The sequence below is a fragment of the Syzygium oleosum genome, unplaced genomic scaffold (assembly GCF_021117445.2).
Source record: "Syzygium oleosum isolate NSW1041296 unplaced genomic scaffold, Sole_v2.1 Sole_v2.57, whole genome shotgun sequence".
In the NCBI taxonomy this organism is placed as follows: domain Eukaryota; kingdom Viridiplantae; phylum Streptophyta; class Magnoliopsida; order Myrtales; family Myrtaceae; genus Syzygium; species Syzygium oleosum.
In genome coordinates this window covers 667,414-690,063 of record NW_026607541.1, presented here as the reverse complement: position 1 = coordinate 690,063, position 22,650 = coordinate 667,414, and the positions used below count along the sequence as shown (strand labels likewise).

General features: G+C 41.2%; 1 pseudogene; it reads left to right on the top strand.

Moving 5' to 3' along the window:
• Nucleotides 1-10,448: 10,448 nt before the first annotated feature.
• LOC115687320 (disease resistance protein RPM1-like) lies at nt 10,449-19,237 on the top strand (annotated as a pseudogene).
• The last annotated feature ends 3,413 nt before the right edge of the window (nt 19,238-22,650 follow it).

Genomic DNA, 22,650 nt, shown 5'->3' with positions numbered 1-22,650 from the left:
AAACTTTTTGACGATTTGCCAAAGCAATCCTTCGGCGATTTCCAGCTAAAATTACCTAGAATGACAATGTTGACAAATCATTAAAATGTTTAGGACTAAAAGTTGATGACTAAATTGATCACCATACAATAATTTTAGGACTGAACTAGCACAATTGAAAAGTTTATGACTGAATTAGTCGCTATACAGTAGGTTTAGGACTTTGGAGAATATATATATATATAAACAAGATCAGATTAACCCTTCTTGAAGCCGAGTCCAACACGGAAAAGGAAAGTTGAGAAAAAGTCCACGGTCAACTTTCTTCTTATGTTTTTTTCCTTGCTGAATTCAACGTGGAAGCTAATTTGTGAGCCCTCTTTTCAATTTTTCACGATCAAGAATCCATATACTTCACTTCACATCGCAGATTAATTTAACCACTTCACTTCAAGCTGGATTTTATTTGATAGACTTAGACTTGAGACATATTTTAACGGAAAGGAAGTCAAAAGTTCGTAAATTATTACTCTATTGTTCCGGGCCAATTGATACTCTCTTTAGATACGAACAGATATCCATCTTCCAAGCTGTAATTTTCTATACGAATTCTTCGGAGATTGAATATCCCATGAATCCTATTGTAGGTGAAAAATCAAAAGCTGGATGTGAATTTCCCCTGCCCAAGAAGGAAGAAACTGATGATATCTCGGTTCAAATCTTGGAGGATCGTTGGCCAAGCCGAGTAAGGGGTGAAAACCGAAATGGGCTTCTGGGAAGGCGAGTTCTGGTCTGGTTAGTGAAGATACTAACAATTCCCATGAACACATAATATTTATGCCCTCTCGATCAGGAGGCAGAGAGTTCTCAAGTTCAAAGAAGAACAAACCTCTGATTTGTTCTTAAAAAAGCTGTGAAGGTATTGATTGTAATCAAGAATGATCAGTTTCACTAAGGGTTAATACCACAAAAAACCTCAACTGGTACACCTATAACAAATTTACTCCAAACTAATTTTTTGACCACAAAAAACCCCAAACTAGTACACATGTGATAAATTTATCATTCGTTAAATTATACCGTCAAATTGTTGAGTTGGATGACATGTGACAGTTGACGAGTGTACCAGTTTGGGATTTTACTCTTCTGTTCTTCATAAGTTTGCCAGTTTGGAATTTTTTGTGGTATTAATTCAATTTAACGTAGGCTAAATTTGTCACAAGTATACCGGTTTGAAATTTTTGGTGATTTAAAATATTAGTTTAGGGTAAATTTGTCACGGGTGTACCGATTTGGGGTTATTGGTGGTCAAAAAATTAATTTTAGATAAATTTATCACAGATATACCAATTTTGGGTTTTGCGTGATATTAACCCATTTCACTAATGTCATTTTCTTCTCACGAGTTCTATTTTTGCAACCTTCTGAAATTCTACTTCTTGCCTAGTTTGTTCTTTGGTTCTAATACAGTGTCCTCAAGAAGAGATCTTGTAATTGAAAGGCGGATGTGTGGAGCTCTTATCAATCAGTTCATGTGCTCATTCATCTCCGAAGGCATACAGTCTGTCATTTCAGAATACGATGGATGTTTACCATTTCACATGACCCCAGCGAGATCTGGCTTGGGGTCTCACTACCCCGGCTAGTGGTGGCCTAGGCTCACACCACCCTTTGTCTCACCTGGGCCAGGTACTTATTTGCACCGTTGTCGAGCACTAGGCAGACCTTATCGTCGTCGCCGTTGCCGTTGCCTTTGCCACCTCTCTCTCTCTCTAGTGGTTTAAAGTGTTTTCTTAATTTTCTAATATTTCAATCCAATCAGTGCAAATGATCCGATCCAGCAGTGACGTAGCGCTGATGTAATGGTCCATTTCAACATTTTCATTTGCAAATTGTAAAGAAGGATTAAGTCGAGCCAAAGAACATATAATTTAGGGATCACATTAGCATAAATAAGTATACGGAGATGAAACTGAAAAAATTGAAAAAGTATAAGATTTAATGATGTCTTTATTTCATGATTTTTTTAAAGGGTTGAGGTTAAAATTGCTGTTGAATGCTAATCTGGCATCCCACATGGCGTTTCAAAATTTCAAAATATAAAAAGAATACGTGTGTCAAAGGTGCAAAAAGCATAAAATAAGAGAAACAAAATGAAAAAGCAATAGAGGTCTCGTCGACACCAATTATAGTGCTTGGGAGCGAGCAATAGGCGGACCAATCTCTCTCTCTCTCTCCTCCCGCTAGTGGTTTCTAAGGCCCTTTGTATCCTCATTTTGCAAACTATATGAGATTTTCGAGGGTGGACTGTGTGTCAATTGCTACTATCTTACTTTATGCCAGCCCGTACATTTTATGAATATTCATGCATATGCGGATAGAGAGAGACACAATCCTACCCAAAAACTGGTGCGCAAGAAGCGGATGAGTAAGGTGCAGTTGTGCAGACCATTCCAAAGAACATATTATAAACGAAAAGAAGAACAGAATTTGAGAAGCCCACCCGTTTGCTTCGAAAAATCGACATTCCAACGGACAGAACAAAAGGAATGGGAAGGTCAAGGTACACCCATAAACATCGTTAGTTCAGGCACTTGCCCCTTCCGAGAAGCAACTCCAAATATCCACGTGATCGTTGACTCCGAAAACTCATATGAAAAGGCTGCGGGTCCCTAAGGTGAGATCGACCCACGATCAAATTTGCATATTAAACCATATTGACGGAGACCCTGGGTCCATTTAAACGGCCCAGAGGAACTTCTACTTGCCAACATCCGAAGAGAGAAGCCAATCTGGTACGTTCATCGCTGATATATCTCTCACTTTGTTCATGGTATTCCTACATTTGACAACACATTGTGAAGCTGCAATAATACTTGCCTCTTGTAAAGGAAACTCTCCATCTAACGATTTTGCTTAACTTTCAAACCCCTTTTCTTTTCTAAGCAAGAGAGCGGGATATAGAGTTCCGGACATCTCCCATGGAGGCCTTCAACACCATTGCCAGCAATGTCCTAACGGTAGAAAGATCCGTCCCTGATGCGGTCCTACCGGAACAAGACACGCCTGGGGGTTCCATTTTCTTAAGTAGCATGGATAATGTGGCTTTGGCCATCATGTTGACTGTATATTCTTTCGATAGGAGCGATGCGAACGTGGCGGGCGTGATTAAGCAACCTTTGTCCAAAGTTTTGGTTTATTACTATCCGCCTGCAGGGAGGTTAGCCAAAAACTCTCGAGGGAAGTTGTCTGTCGATTGCCAAAAGAAGTTTGGAGTCCCATTTGTGGAGGCATCGGCCAATTGCAACATCGAAAATCTGGGCGATGTCCAAATCATGGATTCTGATATTTTAGGAAAGCTTGTTTACAGAGACCCTACTGAAAATATGCCGGAAGATGGACCCCTTCTAACAGCACAGGTGAACAATTTCTTTCTCCTTTTGGTGGTAATGATTGACAGCAGTTTACATTCTATTTTCTTGCGCTTTCTCATCTATTATAATGGTGAATTTGTTTTGGTAGTCTTAAATTCACATGGGACTAGATAATGTCACGTTCCACATGCATCGTTGATGAAGTTCGTCACTTCCCTTAAGATAGAGTGACCATTTGTATGTATAATTAATGAGTTAACTTTTTCCAATGCTGTTGTTGAATTTTCATTTGGGAAAATTCATCTTACTATAAACTAGAAATTTTTTCATAACTTCCTATAATCGAAAAGTAAATTTGTCCCGTCAGTTTTTACAATTAGCAACTTCTCTCTAGTATATATAGCAACCTTTTATATATCAAATCTTAGTATCTGCATATCAGTATAGTAAGTAGTATATTTCGATGCGGTATGAAACTTCTTTTCTGTAGAATAATAACTACCAATATACTTACAATTAAGATACAATTTGTAACAATATTTCAAATTTGCCATGGTAACTGTCAAGTCTTACAACAGGTTTGTGACAATATTCCCTAGACTTAATACCTTTCCATTAAAGATGGTAACAATCGATTGTCAACTTATCACCAATAAATTACTCCATGGATGTTGTCCCTCCCGTAAGAAATCTCATTACTCTCATCTCGCTAGGGTCTGGTCAGTGAAAATGTTGTGATGTTATTATATAGATAAGGTGCATTTACTTTGGGCCCATCTCCAACATTTCTGAATGCGGAAACATTAGACTCATCAGATTCAATGTTTATTTGGATGTTTTAACAGACCGGCCACACCAAATGAAAACATCATCGGTTTGATTTAAGCTCTTTTATATGCTGTCCACACTATGAGTCTTTCCCTAGTTCCTACGTATGAACAATGTAACTAAGGTTTTGGAGAGTATGAACGTTATAATTGTTGTGTGGTGTTAGATTTAGGTTCACATTTCATAATTATAAACTGATTTGCTTTATCATTTTGTTTCCGAGTTCTTGATACCAAATGCCAACCTTTCCTAGGTAATGCAAATAATTTGACTCGACGTGCATGTCTCTCCGTTGACCTTCCTCACTGCACGTAATAAACCAATTTAATCGAACACATGTTGCTAATTTATACATTTTTATTTATATATATCATATCCTAACTTCTATATAAAGAAGTAGAACATTATATATCTGCTAGCTTTGTGGATAAAACTGTAGGCATTTGGCAAAACTCTAAAATGGGGCGCGTGGTTCGCCAATGGCTCCCTTGCTTGATGACTCATTGGCTACTTCTACTCCCAATGTTCAATGGGCACAGCCTCTCCTAGAGAAGCTCCTTCTAGAAAGAGTTTCCTTCGCCGGTTCATATGAGCTCAAGCAGCCGTGATCAGGGTCATCGTGAGGTCGCTGCCATTGCCACCTCCGCCTATGGTTAGTCCTACCAATAAATCAAGAATCTTACGTATTCATCATTGCCACGATCACTTTAAGCTGATGGCCTTGCAACGCATTGTCATCGAAACTGCTTATCCAATCAATTAAGACTATGTCAAATTGTCCCCCTCATGTGTGTTCGTGTGTGTGGTGTGGAACTCTTCCGAATGAATTAGTGAGCCAACAGACAAAATAGACCCGATATTACATCAACGTGGCATCAGGTTCGGTCGAATCGATCCATTTGTGATATCTTCACCTGTGGCCATGATTCGTGAATGTTCTGTCATATGTCTAATTCGATGTTAATTTCATCTTCCTTATATGCTATGTTGTCTTCTCTAACTTATTTATCTTTGAGCATGTTGACGAGGAACACGGAGGTAATTTATGCGAAAAAAGAATGACGTTAGTGGACTAAACAGTGCTTTCACAATACTAATTTCTGTATCAAGTTCTATGGCGTACACAGATTCTATATCTGTGAAAGATTATTCAAACGCGTTGGTGGAATTTTTTACAGGAGTGCACTCTTCAATTTTGATGACTAAGTCACGCGCATGTCTGTTAAGAGATCGATCATCTGATGTGTGTAATTGATTTTTAAACAATTTGGCCATTGTAGAAAAAAACTCAACCTCATCATTTTGACATAACTTCGATTAGCTAACTCCTCGCGAATGAGTTATTATGTATCATCTATAGATTACTTACCCATTTTAGGTACTTTGGACATATCAATTCCAAACGTTTTTGGTCATAGTAAGATGCGAAAAGTGTTGTATGAATTGTTTATATGCCTTGTGTCCATCTAAACTATTCAATTTGGTAGGTCTCACGTGAAATTCATTGTGATTCACAAGTTTTAATGGTGCATATGGATCTAGAGTGCAGGCACCGAGGTCAAGCGGTAATCTTGAATGCCTTTGCACTGCAATATATGTGAAATTTCTCCAATTTCCCAAGGTATGGGCAGACTTAAATTGGTCACTTGGGCCTATTAATTACCTAAACCATATTGGATGAAAATATGATATTTAATTACTTAGGAGGAGATATGTGGCACAAATCAAGCACCCACGACAAAAAAGATCTGGCACATAAATCTGTTCAAATACTTCTTCAAATAGGACAACCCAACAAGTTAAATGGAATTGGGTCAGATGAGTAGGACTCGTACTTTATCCCTTTCTCATCTGAGATTACCCTTCCTCCATGCTTCGGCAAACCATGATTATGCTGATTGGAGTACCTAGGCGAAGCACGGCAGCAAGGGTTCACGGGTCGCTCACCATGCCACTTAAGCAATTTGACAATTTAGTCGACGGCCAATAACGGAAGGACTTGATTCAATTTCAGTAAGTGAGAGAACATAACGGCACAAAAGGTGAGAGTTAGAGGGTTAAATCAGTACTCATTTGCAAGAAGTGCTTGTCCTTATTTTCCTTTAAAATAACCATGGTTAAGACAACTACCAATTTGTGAGAGGTTACTACCACAACCCTATGCTCTAAAATTTACCTTGTTAGTTTTGTTTATTTTATTGTGTGCACATAATTAGTATAAATGGTCATAAGCATGACCTTAAAAGGCTTCATCCGGACTTTAGAATGTAAAATATGAGGGTATTCCGATCCTCCTCTTGAAAGATAAATATTAATCGAGGAGGAATAGGGGGTTGGAGGGTAGACTGGCTATCAGGTCGTTAAACAAGGTGTTATAGCCATTATTAGGTTTTTTTTTATATGCATATAGTTTTTGTTTGGGTAATGTTTTTGTATGCATATAGTTAGTATAAGAAATATTTAAAAATATTTTAAGATTTTGATTTTGGTCTTGCTCAATCTTAGTTTGTGTCGCCCGCGTCCACTGCTCAATCTCACTGCTGACTCGATTGTGACTTGACCAGTCCACACGAGGAACAAATTGCCAAGTCCATGAAGGACAAATGCTGTTGTCGGCTGGAATCATCAATGGAATAGTGCAATATAAGATGCTGCCTCTGGGGTCCAATGAAATGCTTTACTTGGGAGTTTGCTTAGCTATCGGAATCATTGTTGTGCGATCAGGTATGGAATAACCATATTGGATGCGTCAAATGGACGCAGAATATATGAGCTCAAGCCTATTTGTATGTTCATTCAAGGGAGTCTTTCTTATGGTTTCAGACGGTACTAGCAAACTGCTATACCCTATTTCCTTTGTGACATCCCCAATTTGGACCAAGATGACTAAGGAAAATAGCCATGGAATTGGCGAGCGGTCCAATCTGAAGGTCGGTAATGGAACGAATGGTATGGTCGGAACGAGTGTATTGAGGATTGGTCATGGTTTGATCAAAGGATCGTCCATGTATTGGCCAAGGATCAACAATGAAATGACTCCCCAGTCACGCAAGTTGATTAGAGTGATTTGACCATGGATCGACCTTTTGACCATAAGGGTCTCTAGTGGAAAGGTCTGGGACGACCATGGAATCGGTACCATGCGGGCATGTGTCAGTCGCGGGTGATTCCGCTAGACCATGCTCCGATCGCGAGCGACCATGGATCAATCCTGTGATACTCGATTCCATGTGGCTACATGACAACCGAGGGTCGATCATGGATCGTTGAAGCTCGAATATGGACTGGTCGCGAATCGGTCATGGATCATTGCGTTGAGTCCGGTAGGCCATGGACGAGCCATGTGCCAGGCCAAGAGCCTTATGGCTTGATCGCGGACCAGGCTTTGTACTGCCCGTGCAAGCCATGCCTTGTGCCCGGTCATGGACTAGCCCTTGTGCCCGTCAGTCAGGCCACGGACCGGCAGTGTGCCAATCATTGTGCCTGACATTTGTGCCAGGCCTTGTGCCCGGTCATGGACTAGCCCTTGTGCTCGTCAGTCAGGTCATGGACCAGCCGTGTGCCAATCATTGTGCCTGACACTTGTGCCAGGCCTTGTGCCCATTAGTTCTGGTCCAGACCTAGTTCCGTGCCAATCAGACTTGGCCATGGGCCATGCATTGTGCCGACCGTGAGCCAATGCGTGTGTTCAGCCCAAGTACCGGCTCCTCGCTCGTGTGGCCCAGCTATGCGCTCGGCGCACCGACCGTGCGGCCTGGCACCGCGCTCGTGCATTCAGCCCTACGCCCATGTAGCCGGCCTGGCGCCTATATGGCTTGGCAATGTACCCAGCCCTGCGCCCGTGTAGCCCGACCGTGTGCTAGGCCCTGTGCCCGGTCAGGGCTGACCAAACAGGCCATGTGCCAAGAAATTCTAGCTGGTTCGGCCTTGTACCGTTCTGCTCGGTCTTTGGCTCGGTTGTTTCCAACCATACTTGGACATATTTTTACACCGAACCTCGGTTTCAAATGGGATGGTCGATCGTTTATGGCACTTGAAACCCCTAATTACCTTAGTTCCTTATTAAGTCGAGTTTTAGTGAAAATTGGGCGTTCCAAGAAAGATGTGCCATTAGAACTATCAAGGACCCCAATTATTGAATGTTTCTTGATAAGGCCACATGGTCACGCCTAGAATGCTTCTTGGAACAAAAAGACAAGTTGACTTGACTAAGTTGCCAATAATTGAACTTAGACACCAATAATGGACACCAAGCCAATAAGTGAGGTATCTTGAGGAAGACACCAATAATTTGTGTCTTGGAGACTAAGACAATGATGTACACGCCCAAGCTAAGAAGAGAGAGGGACCAAAGACATATCTTGAAGTTATCATGAGGATCTTAGACTTAATAGATTTCTTGACAATTTAGAGACCAAGTTAGGCAATAAATGGCCTTAAATGACTTAGTAGGGTATAATGACCCTAGAGTGGAGCTTGGAAGCCAAGTTTGGGAATGAATGGCCTTAACTGAAAGTTTGAAGAGGAAGACTAATGATGGCCAAAGACTTTCAAGACCATCCTCATGGTTGCTTTAATTCTTGGAAAATGACAAAATAGAATACTCTAGAAGAAGAAAGCTTGTCTTGGTGAGCAAGTATTGGATAGGATCAAATCCAAAGCCCATGATTACACAAAATCTAGACATTAAATGAAGGAGGTGAGTCACCTAACTTAGGTGTCTTATACATCATTACATTTCATTAATGCTAGGATGATCAATGCATTAGGTGGTCCAATGTGAATAAGGCAAATGTTCACCTAAGGCTTTGCCTTCTCCCTCACGCCTTCACTCTCTTGGCCGCCCCTTCTCCTCTCAGCCGCGCCCTTGCCAGCACCCGTGCCCGTGCCGCATCGTGTCGCTCAGTTCGCTACTAGGCCACCACCGGCCATCAACCTTAGAGGGTTGTAAGTAGACTTATTAAACCTTGACGAGAGTGTCGTGTTATGTTGTTGGACGAGTTATGTTCTTGTTGTGCTTGTGTGAATTACATTGATTGTGAATGCTTGATTTAACTTGCCACGCATGTGTATGCATTTGCAAGGTTTGCTCATGTATTTAGTATGATGTGTGAAAGCACGTTTGGGTCATGAACAAGTTTCACTTGGCATCGAGGCATGTTGTAACGAGCCTTACTTGGAGGATCGGTATTGAGACGTACCGATCCAAGCCTTGCTTGGTATAGGTCGACGCCATGGCCGGTCGATTGGACCACGAACTTGGTTCCAAGCCTAGCATGACATAAGATCCTAGAGGTTGTATTACATGACATACACTTTGCTTGAAGTACTCATGGTGATATGATGCTTGTTGCCATAGTCACACGAGGAAAAAGAATAGCCGTCACCCTTGATTGAGGAAGTTGCCAATTAAGTTCGGATGTGTAGCCGTCGCCCTTGATTGGGGACGTTGGCTGATTAAGTTCGGATGAATAGCCGTCGCCCTTGATTGGGGACGTTGGCTGATTAAGTTCGGATGATTAGCCGTCGCCCTTGATTAGGGAATGTTGCTTGGAGAATTTCTAAAAGAACTGTACCAACGGTTGAGAGAAGTAATAAACCCCTCGTACGCATGCTTTTGGTTGAGATGTTGTTCGAATACGCATGCTTTTGGTTGAGATGTTGTTGTTCGAATAGAAAGGCAAGTTGAGATCATCTTATGGACAAAAATGAGTGTGTTTGAAGCATCTTTGCTATTGATCTGTTATCAATTGATGAGGCTATGACATGTGCTTTGTTCGATGACGAGACATCCTCCTATCCGGAGTTTAGTGAGTTTTACTTACTGAGTCCTCGACTCACTCTGTCATTTTTTAGATTTGTAGGTATGGAAGTTTCACACCAGTTTTGGGAGACATAGTCACGCTAGAGGAGATAGGAATTTCCACGATCTACGCGGATACGTGTAGTGTGTTGAAAAGGGAAAAAGGCCCGTAGAAAGGGGCTTGTAAAATACACTCATGAAATATATATATGCCATCCAGTAAATATAAGATTTACTCATGGTGCTTGTCTTAACTCCGTTGTTTATTTGATTGTTCCGAGTTTATGCTTCTGCTTGTTTGTAACGATAATATGAAATTGAACGGGTCGTCATGCTCTTAATGAGAAGATAAAGGAAATGGGATGGCAGCGCGCCTAGAATGTCGCATTAATAACCCCGAGGTGAGGATGTTACATCCTTCCTGACCAAGTCTTGATCCCATGTGATCAGTAAGCAAGAGAAATATGGCAGAATCTGCAGTGTCCATTTTGGTTAGGAAGCTTCCTACGTTTGTTGAGAAAGAGGTGAAACTATTGAAAAGAGTACGTGGAGACATTGAACTCATTAGAGATGAATTTGAGAGCATGAAGGTCTTCTTAGAACATGCCGAGTCGTGGCAAGAAGATGACCCTGAGTTGTAGGTATGGGTGAAACAAGTCAGAGAGAGCATACGATACGGAGGATGTTCTGGATGAATATATGCTCAAGTTGGCAAGAGATCACGGATATGGGCTCATGAGGTACTTTCACAAGATCAAGTCATCCTTACAAAACTTGAAAGCACGCCATCATATCTCCTCCAAAATAGCTGATATCAAGTCAAGAGTCTGCAGCATTGGCGAAGGGCATCAGCAATACTATTTCAAGTCGTATTGCACATAGCAAAGTGCCAGCGCATCCACCAGAGGCACCTCATGGCACGATCTCAAGGAGGATGCTTTTCTAGTCGAGGAAGGTGAATTGGTGGGGATTGACAAGCCGAGAGAAGAGCTTATTAAGTGGCTTGTTGACGGAGAATCCGGACTTGAAATTGTATCGATCTTAGGGATGGGGGGTTCAGGGAAGACTACTCTAGCAAGAAGAGTCTACGACAATCAGCAAGTAAAAGTCTACTTCCAAAGCCATGCATGGATCAATGTCTCTCAATCTTATAAGATTGAGGACATTTTGAAGGACATGATTGCACAACTTCATGGAGAAATTAAGCAACCAGTCCCTCAAGGAATAGAATTCATGAAAAGCACGAGTCTCAAGTAGATAGTGAAAGACTTTCTACACCAAAAGAGGTAGATGATACATGGAAATTAGAAGCACTAGAAGATATAAAAAATGCAATGCCTAATAGCAATTTCTGTGGCCGAATAAGAATCACTACTCGCATGGCTGACATTGCTAATGACTCATCGAACCAATCCAAAGTTTATGCCATTAAGCCTTTGTCTCCAGAAGAATCATAGTTGTTATTCTGCAAGAAAGCCTTCCATGGGAAACCCTGTCCTCTTCACCTAGAAAACCTTTCTCAACAGATTTTGAAAAAATGTGAGGGTTTGCCAATTGCCATAGTGACAATTGGTGGTCTTCTCTTTGCAAAAGATGTTCAGGAATGGCAAAGGGTTTCTCGCAGCCTTGCTGTAGAACTAGAAAGCAATAACATGATGCAAAAATTCAGGAAAATTCTCAGCTTGAGCTATAATGATGTGCATTATAACTTGAAAAGCTGTTTTTTATACTTGGGAGTATTTCCAGAGGATCATGTGATTGAGTGTACGAGACTCATCCGTCTGTGGATAGCAGAAGGATTTGTTGAGGAAAGAGAAGGGATAACACGGGAGGAGGTTGCTGAAAGATACCTGAAGGAGCTTACAAACAGAAGTTTCGTGCAAATTGTAGATACAATTTCACACGGAAGGCTAAGACGTTGTAGGGTACATGACCTAATGCGTGAAAGTATCCTTTCTAAACTAAGGGATGAAAACTTTGTTTCGTTCGCATCCAAGCAGAAAAAAGAATTGGACGAAAGGGTCCGGCGTCTGTCAGTCCAATACACCCGCAACAACGTACTGAACCAGCTAAATCTCCCCCACCTACACTCTCTGCTCATTTTTCAGTTAGGAACATCATCCACCTCAGACGAGCAATTCTTCCCAAGTGGCTCTAAGCTGCTGAGGGTGTTAGATCTGAGAGGTTCATCCCTTCACAAGTTCCCTTTACAAATTCCAGTTCTGTTCCACTTGAAGTATCTTAGTTTGAGAAGGACCGACGTGCGCATCATTTTTAGGTCAATTGGGAAACTCCAAAATCTGGAGACTCTGGATCTTAAACACACGTTGGTCTCTGAGCTGCCTATGGAGATAACCAAGCTCAAGAAACTACGGCATCTGTTGGTGTACCGTGAGGCAGAAATCATAGCTTCTTTACCCTTTGGTGCTAGAAAGGGATTTTCAGCTCCCTAGGGCATTGGAGCACTAACATCACTACAGAAATTGTATTGCATAAATGTTGGAGGTAGTTGGAGCAAGAATACAATGCAAGAGCTGGGAGAGTTAGGTCAACTGAGGAGGCTAGGTGTAACAGATCTGAAGAAAGATGTTGCGAAGGAACTATGCCACTCCCTCGAGAAGACCAACCTTTGATCACTAAATGTGGCTATAAAAAGTGAGTCTGAAGTTTTTGATTTGGATTTTCTATCTTCACCTCCTCCGCCCCTTCAAGGTCTATCTATCAAAGGATGTCTAAAGAAGCTGCCTCAATGGCTTCCTCTACTGAGCAATCTGGCCAATGTGGCTTTGGCATGGACCAGATTGAAAACTGACCCCTAATTGCTCTCCAGAATTTGCCCAATCTAGTGGTGCTTCTCTTGATTAATGCCTTTGATGGTGATGCAAAATTTATTAGTGGTGCGTTTCTAGACCGATTGGACAAACAGAAGTCCAAACGGAAAGCGAAATGGTGATGCGATTAGATGGTTTTTTTTTCCATTATTTTAGTATTTTTTATGAGTTAATTTTGAGGGTTGTTTTTGTAATTTTGCTATTTGATGCTTATTAACTTTCCTATTATGATTAGGTTTCCAATTCAGATTAGGTAACTTTCCTATTATGATTAGGTTTTCTATTGTAATTAGGTTTAACCCCTATAAAAGGGTGTTTAGGGTTTGTTTTGAAGGGAAAACATTATTATCATCAATATTGAATTTCGAGATTTTTCTCTCTAAGCGAGGTTTTGCTTGAATTATTCGCTGAACGCTGCGTCAGGTGGTATCAAAGCCTATGGCAACTGGCGGTGGTCTTCGTGACGATGCTCAGGAGTCTGGAGCCCCAACCCTTGGGGACAACGCGCTGCAATGTTTGGAGCAGCGTTTAATGGAACGCTTGGATCAACGATTCGATCAAAGTCTTCGTCGTTTCGAAAAACGATTTGACGAGTTAACATAACGATTCGAAGGTCTCGGCGTTGATGTGAACCGGAATCGGCGGAACGACATACGGCCGGGTGCAGATCTTGCTCGCGGTGATCCTGTTGATAGACCTATTCCTGTCCGCAGGTAGAATAACCCTCTGTTTTCAGAGAGTTCGGAAGAAGAAGAGACTGAAAATTTTGATGAGGAACGTGCTGATTATGGTGGCAGAAATCGTCAGGGAGGACTTCAGAGAAGGCATGATAAGATAGATGGACGACGACGCTATGACGATCGTGAAGGTAACGACTTTAAATTGAAAGTCGATATCCCTTATTTTAATGGTAGTCTGGGTATAGAAGAATTTCTGGATTGGCTTGCTGATATAGATAGATTTTTCGATTATATAGAGACCCCTGGTGAGAAAAGGGTGCGATTAGTAGCCTGTAGATTAAAGGGGGGTGCGTTTGCATGGTGAGAGAGATTGCAGGATAAGAGGGAACGAGAAGGGAAAGATAGAGTTCGAACTCGGACTAGAATGAAGAGGCTATTGAAGCAGGAATTCCTTCCACCCGATTATGAACAGATTATATTCCAGCAGTACCAACATTGCCAGCAGGGCAATCGAACTGTGCATGAGTATACGGCCGAATTTATGAGATTGGCAGAGCGGAATAATTTATCAGAGACGGAGGGATAGCAAGTGACCAGATATCTTGATGGTTTGAAACCCTTCATTCGAGATAAAATTGAAGTACAGTTTCTGCGAAATTTAACTCAAGCCAAGAATATGGAGATGAAGGCAGAATTGATGTAGCAAGACAGGGGAAGAAAAGGCTACGAAAATTATCGAGGTAGCAGTTCGAGCAGTTCGGTAGAAAAGAGCAGTTTCAATAATCGCTTTAACGCAGGGCGAAATCAGGAAGATAAGGTGGTAGAAAAGCGCCCTATGAACGAGTCAAGGGATAAGGGAACGCAAACACAGAAAACTGCGAACCCTAACTCTTATACTAAACCAGTCGCGATAAAGTGTTACGGGTGTAATCAGCCTGGGCACCGTTCTAATGAATGCCCTCAGAGAAAGACCGTAAACGTAGCAGCGAGAGAAGAGGAGGAAGATGGATATTGCTGTGCACCGGATGGTGAGGACGATAATTTTGAAGATGAAGAAGAGGAGCAAGTAAACTGTGTGGTGCGTAGGATGATGTTGGACCCAAAACAGGAAGATGATTCACAGCGCCATCAGTTATTCCGAACCAGGTGCACCATTCTGGGAAAGATCTTTACTGTGGTTATTGATAGTGGAAGCATGGAGAATATCATTGGGAAGGAGGTAGTGAAGAAGTTGGGAATACCCGTGGAGAAGCATCCTAATCCCTATACATTAGGATGGATTAAATATGGAGCGGAAAGTATTCAGGTAACTGAGCGATGTAAAATTCCATTCTCCATCGGTAAGTATCATGATGAGCTGTATTGTGATGTAGTAGACATGGATGTATGTCATGTGTTATTTGGGAGACCGTGGCAATTTGATGTAGATGCTCAGCATTCAGGAAGAAGCAATTAGTATAACCTTGTGAAGGATGGAGTGAAGTATACGTTGCTGCCACTGAAGAATAAAGGAAAACAAGCTGCTGAAAATAATTTCCTTACCCTTACGAGGAAATTTGAATCTGAGGTTAAGGAGACTCGACAGATTCACGTGCTGGTCGTGAAACAAACAATTGAGACTAAGGCTGAATTACAAGTGGAGGAGCAGCCTGAAGCAGTCAAGCTTTTATTGAAGGAATTTAGCGAACTGATGCCTGAAGAGATTCCAGATGGGTTGCCGCCTATGCGCGATATTCAGCACCATATAGACTTAATTCCTAGTGCTAGTCTGCCAAATTTACTGCACTACAGGATGAGTCCTAAGGAGAGTGAGATTCTGAAAGAAAAGGTGGAGGAGTTATTGCGAAAAGGGCACATTCAGAATAGCATGAGCCCATGTGCTGTTCCGGCCTTGTTGACTCCTAAGAAAGATGGGAGTTGGCGGATGTGTGTAGATAGCAGGGCCATTAATAAGATAACCGTGGGCTACAAGTTTCCAATTTCGAGATTGGATGACATGCTGGATAGGTTGCACGGTGCTAAGTGGTTTTCGAAGCTGGATTTGAAGAATGGATACCATCAGATTCGGATTCGGCCCGGAGATGAATGGAAGACATCTTTCAAAACAAAGGAAGGGTTGTACGAATGGTTGTTGATGATCGTGCTGGTCGACAGATTCACATGTTGGTCGTGAAACAAACAATTGAGACTAAGGCTGAATTACAAGTGGAGGAGCAGCCTGAAGCAGTCAAGCTTTTATTGAAGGAATTTAGCGAATTGATGCCTGAAGTGATTCCATATGAGTTGCCGCCTATGCGCGATATTCAGCACCATATAGACTTAATTCCTGGTGCTAGTCTGCCAAATTTATTGCACTATAGGATAAGTCCTAAGGAGAGTGAGATTCTAAAAGAAAAGGTGGAGGAGTTATTGCGAAAGGGGCACATTCAGAATAGCATGAGCCCATGTGCTGTTCCGGCCTTGTTAACTCCTAAGAAAGATGGGAGTTGGCGGATGTGTGTAGATAGCAGGGCCATTAATAAGATAACCGTGGGTTACAAATTTCCAATTCCGAGATTGGATGACATGCTAGATAGGTTGCACGGTGCTAAGTGATTTTCGAAGCTGGATTTGAAGAATGGATACCATCAGATTCGGATTCGGCCCGGAGATGAATGGAAAACAGCTTTCAAAACAAAGGAGGGGTTGTACGAATGGTTGGTGATGCCTTTCGGACTTTCCAATGCTACAAGCACTTTCATGAGGCTTATGAATCAGGTTCTGAAATCTTTTATTGGCAAATTCGTTGTAGTTTATTTTGATGATATCCTGATTTATAGTAAGACTGAGGAGAATCATCTGATGCATTTAAGGGAGGTGTTGACAGCCTTACAGATTAATAAGCTATATATTAATCTTAAGAAGTGCAGTTTTTTAACTAATAAGCTATTATTCTTGAGGTTTATTATTACTGCTAAAGGAATAGAGCTAGATGAGGCAAAGGTAAGAGCAATCAGAGAGTGGCCGACTCCTAAAACAGTTTCTGACGTTAGGAGTTTTCATGGGTTGGCTACTTTCTATCGGCGATTTATTAAGAATTTTAGTACTATCGCAGCCCCAATTACTGAATGTATGAAGAAAGGCAAATTTCTATGGGGAGAGGAAGCTGATAATAGTTTTGCTATTTTTAAGGAGAAGTTATGTACTGCACCTGTTCTTGCTTTAATTGATTTTGATAAACTGTTTGAAGTGGACTGTGATACTAGTGGAGTGGGTATAGAAGCTGTTTTATCTCAAGAGCGCAGACCAGTTTGCTATTTTAGTGAGAAGCCCAGTGACGCAAGGCAGAAGTGGTGCACTTATATTAAAGAATTCTATTCTGTCGTAAGAGCTTTGAAGACCTGGAAGCATTATCTGATTGGGAAAGAATTCGTCCTTTATTCTGATCATGAAGCTTTGAAGTTTCTGAATAGTAAGAAGAGTATTAGCAAAGATATGCATGCGCGATGGTGTCAATTTTTACAAAAATTTCCTTTCAGATTACAGCACAAGCCAGGTGTGCATAATGTCGTAGCAGATGCATTGAGTAGGAGAGCTGGCTTGTTGATTACATTAAACCAATCTTGGGGTTCAAGCAGCTGAAAGACTGTCATGCAGATAATGATGACTTTGGAAAAATTTGGGAGTCATGTGCTGCTGGTCAACCTGTACAAGAATTTTATGTGCAGGATGGTTATCTGATGCGTGGCAATCAGCTTTGCCTTCCTCAGACATCATTACGAGAGAAGGTAATTCGCGATTTACATGATGGTGGATTAGCTGCACATCTAGGTCGTGATAAAACTATTGCTGCAGTCCAAGAGCAATTTTACTGGCCCCAGTTGCGTAGAGATATCAGTAGGTACGTACAAAAGTGTTATGTTTGCCAGACTGCTAAGGGGAAATCTAATAATACAGGTTTGTATATGCCTTTACCTGTTCCTAACAATATATGGGAAGATCTGTCCATGGATTTTGTGCTTGGTTTACCACGGACACAAAGAGACGTGGATTCTGTTTTCGTTGTGGTTGACAGATTTTCCAAGATGGCGCACTTCATTCCTTGTAGGAAGACTTCTGATGCAGTAGGTGTGGCCAGATTATTCTTTAAGGAAGTGGTTCGTTTGCATGGTGTGCCCAAGTCTATTACCTCAGATAGGGATAGTAAATTTCTAGGACATTTTTTGCGGACTTTATGGAAGCTGTTTGATTCATCTTTGAATTTAAGTAGCACTGCTCACCCGCAGACTGATGGGCAAACAGAGGTGATTAATAGAACTCTGGGTAACTTGATTCGAAGCATTTGTGGAGATAAGCCGAAGCAATGGGATGTTGCTTTATCACAAGCAGAGTTTGCTTATAATAATGCAGTTCATAGTTCTATTGGCAGGTCGCCTTTTTCTGTTGTTTATACAAAGGCACCTCAGCATACTCTGGATTTGGTACAGTTGCCTAAGCAAGCAGATAAAAGTGTAGCAGCGGATCATATGGCTAAACAGATTGTGGAAGTGCATCATGAAGTCAAACAGAAGCTAGAGGAAGCTAATCAGAAGTATAAAGCTGGAGCAGATAAGCACAGACGAAAGCAGGTGTTTGCGGTAGGTGATCAAGTCATGGTTTTTCTTCGTAAAGAGCAATTACCAGCTGGATCTTATAGTAAATTATAGCCAAAGAAGTATGGACCTTACGCTGTCAGCAAGAAGATCAACGATAATGCTTATGTTATAGACCTTCCACATAGCATGGGCATGTCCAACACTTTTAATGTTGCTGATTTGTCACCGTTTCATGAGTCCACAGAGCTGTTATATCCAGATCCTGATTTTAACTCGAGGACGAGTTCTTTTCAAGTGGAGGAGAATGATGCGGAATTTATTAGTGGTGCGTTTCTGGACCGATTGGACAAACAGAAGTCCAAACGGAAAGCGAAACTGTGATGCGATTAGATGGTTTTTTTTCTATTATTTTAGTATTTTTTTATGAGTTAATTTTAAGGGTCGTTTTTGTAATTTTGCTATTTGATGCTTATTAACTTTCCTATTATGATTAGGTTTCCAATTCAGATTAGGTAACTTTCGTATTATGATTAGGTTTCCAATTCAGATTAGGTAACTTTCCTATTATGATTAGGTTTCCTATTGTAATTAGGTTTAACCCCTATAAAATGGTGTTTAGGGTTTGTTTTGAAGGGAGAACATTATTATCATCAATATTGAATTTCGAGATTTTCCTCTCTAAGCAAGGTTTTGCTTGAATTATTCGCTGAATGCTGCGTCAGATGGGGAAACATTGGTTTTTGGAGATGGAGCATTCCCAAAGCTCGATGAGTTATTCCTCTACGATTTGCAAAATCTGAGATTTATGTTGATGAAAGGTCAGGCAATGCCTTGCCTTCAAAGTCTTAACATTGGGCGATACAGGCACTTGGATTGGCAATCATTACTGGTTGTCGTCCGCGGCCTCACCCTTGCAAACCTCAAGCATCTCCAATTCAATGAGATGCTAGAAGAATTTGCTCTAGCGTTCTATCCGTACAGTAATAGTGGAATGAGGGTGGGTACTCTGCAAGAGTACTATGAGGAGGTGATGGGACGTGACCTAGAAGTTCAGTTCGGCTGGTGGAAAGAGGATCACTTGGAACTACATGATCTCAACCTCGATTCCTATAATGTCATTAAGGGTAGGGTGATGAGCCGCGTTGAGGTTCTTCCCGAAGCTTTGTAGATCAGAGTGATGTATTGGCCCCTGCCAGTCCCCTTGGTCCGTCATTGATCGTAGACCACCATTATCATGAGAAAGAAGGTCCTCTTGTGCTTTTATGATTTCTTCCATTATCAATATTTTTATCTAGACCTTTCAACACTTTTATCTTGGAAGAAGGACATTAAAAGTGCCAAAAATTGTGTACGGCGCTCACTTTAATGTCAAAAGTTTTTTTTTTCGGATTACTTAAGTGCTAACTCCGATTTGAGTCGCCAGAAATCCGACGTGGCCATATTTCATTAATTTCTCAGTCCTATGTGGCTCGCCGACGTGCCTAGTCAGCATGTAACCCCTAAACGATGTCGTCTAAAAGTTGTATACAGTGATCATTTGAGTGCCAAATTTTTCTTAAAGCGATCACTTCAGTACCAGTCGTTATTAAAAAGTGATCATTTCAATGCCAGTGGTTATTAAAAAGTGTTTATTTCAGTGACAAGCGAGCACCAGCACTTGTGCTAGTGCAAGCGACAGAGTCAACACAGAGAGCTGGCAGAGGAGGATTGAAAGAAGATCAGTTCAAATATCACATTAATATCGCCTCACTCTTGATCCGTCACCCTGGCTTGTAATTGTTCTTTTCATTTTTTTCTATCAGGTTCATTCATGGAACGGGGGTTCAAAATTGTTGAATCAAAACAAATACATTAAGTGCTTGTCTCTTGTGCAAGTAAAATTGCATTACGAATGTCATGATGGTAGCATTCAGATACTGGTTTTTTTTTTTGCTCCGTAGCTCTAACACAAGTGTTTTTGCATACATATAAATCCGTCAGTCGCTTTGTGGCTATATTCTTTGCTCTTGTTGGAGCACTGACCGTCAGTATTCCATTGAAACCAGGAAATCAATTTGGTATCAGGGACACTCAACAGCATTCAGAGTGTTCTCGAAAATTAGTCGGAAAAGGAAATCCGATCCATGCAGTGGATTGATATATTCTCTTCCTTGGATGGAGCAATCGTGAAGGTATCCATAATAAGGAAGAAGAAGATATATCTTTTGCTGCCATAATTATAAGATACATCTCAAGTTCACTCATCACCTCCACGATTTCATAGCTAGCTCATTCCATGAGCATTAAATTCTTGATTCTTTCCCTTAATTTCTCTCTTTCCAACCCCGCTCAATCACTTGACGATCTTGCCTCTTGCCTGCCACATTTTCGAGTAAAAATATCCCATTGATTTCTCCTCTTAGCCAGCCGTGATCTCTTTCACGATTTTGCCTCCTCAAATCTCCGAAATTTTCTCTTTATAGAGTTCAAATAAAATCTCTTAAGTTGACACTGAAGATAAACAGGGCAGAACAGAGCCCTCCTCTGTTGCTCCGAGATGACGAATGGCGACGGTTAGCATTGGCTCCAGCGGCTTAAAAAAAGTGAGGAAAGTCGTTACTGGCAGTTGATGCAGTGAACAAGCTTCAGGCGAACTCTAAACTCTTCAAGCCTCTTTTGCTGAAAAACAGAGCAGAAACGGGACAAACTGACTGCGGCTTTGCCGGCGACTAGCGAGGGCTGTGAATGGCAAGTGGATTCAAACTATGGCCGGCCTGAGATATTGGCGACTGGTGTGGGTTAATAGTGGCCGCCCATATCTCTTCTTGTGCTTGGTTGGGTGATGCCTTCGGGAAAATGGCTGAGGTGGTGTGATGATTGATGGTGGCCAAGCATGAGACGACGATTGTTGTGCGTAGGTTGGCTGTGGTTGGGAGTTTTTTCTCTGTGGAGGGGGTGATGGATGGCGGGTAGCGAACGGCGGATGGTGGTGTCTTTCGGTGGCGAGGGAGCAACGGCAACAGTAAGAATCGAACGTCAGCGTTTTTCGCCTGGGAGTAGTGCGGAGAGAGTCGGAATAGGATCAACTCGATGTGAAGAGAGCCGACTAAGAAGACTGAGTTGCTCGGGACACCAAATTCAACATCCGTGAGCCCAAATCTAACCTTGTTTTCGGAAGACCCTAGATCTTGGGTCGTTCGAGCCCTCGACACCCTCACGATGACAATGAGTTGAGGTCGTAGAGGGGTTGTCGAAGGTTGGGGCACAACTCGTAGGTCTGGGTGGTGATGGGGAGTGTCGGTGAAAATAGTCCATCTCATGAAGCGTGGAGGAGCAGGATGCATAAGGGAGAAAAGAGAAGAAAAACAAAGAAAAAATGACGTGGAGGAAGATGAGGGAGAAATATACACATGGAAATGCCACAAGGATCGATTTTTTTTTTAAAAAGCAACTCATATTAAAATTTTAATTATAAAAGCCATGTAATCAATTTGACCTGAATTTCTCGCCGTTGGCACTTAAGTGATCGTTAAGTGAGCCGGCGAAAATTTTTGGCACTAAAGTGAGCGCCGTATATAATTTTTGGCACTTCTAGTGTCCTTCCCTTTTATCTTTGAACTTACTACCCTCAGATCCCCCGATGCTATCTTCTTGTTCTTGTTATTATCGTCTTCATCGTCTTTTTAGTGATCATTACAATTATTTCTTATTTTTCTGCATTGATTGTATGAATTTTGATTTGTTTTAGCCTATATGGAGGCAAAGGAGTGATTTGACCAAAAACAATGAGAAGAAATACAATTTTTCTCTTGAAAAATCACATTTAGGCATGTGCGAACCAAACATTAGACGAAGGATTGACAAATGTAGTAAAATGAAAGTTCAACATGGTTTTGACTAACAGTCAAAGGTTCGCTGCCAAACGTGCACGGTTTTGTGTTACTTTTCCTATACTCATATGCATTACTTTTTGGGTTAATAATACGAAAATTTCCAAACTGATATACTTGTGATAAATTTACCTCAAATTAATTTTTTGACCACGAAAAATCCCAAACTAGTATACTTGCGATAAATTTACCCCAAACTAACATTTTGATCCAAAAAAACCCTAAACTGGTACATTTGTGACAAATATACCCTACGTTAAATTGAATTAATACTACAAAAGATCACAAACTGGTACACCTTTGACAAACGGAGGGTAAAACTCTAAACTGGTATACCCGTCAATTGCCACGTGTCATACAACTTAGAAATTTAAAGGTAAAATTTAACGAAAAATAACTTGGGGTAAAATTATCACAAGTGTACCAGTTTGAGATTTTTGGTGGTCAAAAAATTGGTTTGGGTAAATTTGCCACAGGTGTACTAGTTTAGGGTTTTTCATGATATTAACCCTTACTTTTTTAATCTTTCTAATACTTAGATAGAATTGATATATGACACAAATTACAGATTGATTCTTCATTAATCAAAATAATATATATACCCAAAAGTTTGGTACGGGATAAATCTGTGAAACATATTGCTGGACTTGCAAAATACAGACATGCGAAGGATTGATACAAAACACATTACAAGAAATCTTCAGATTAGGCA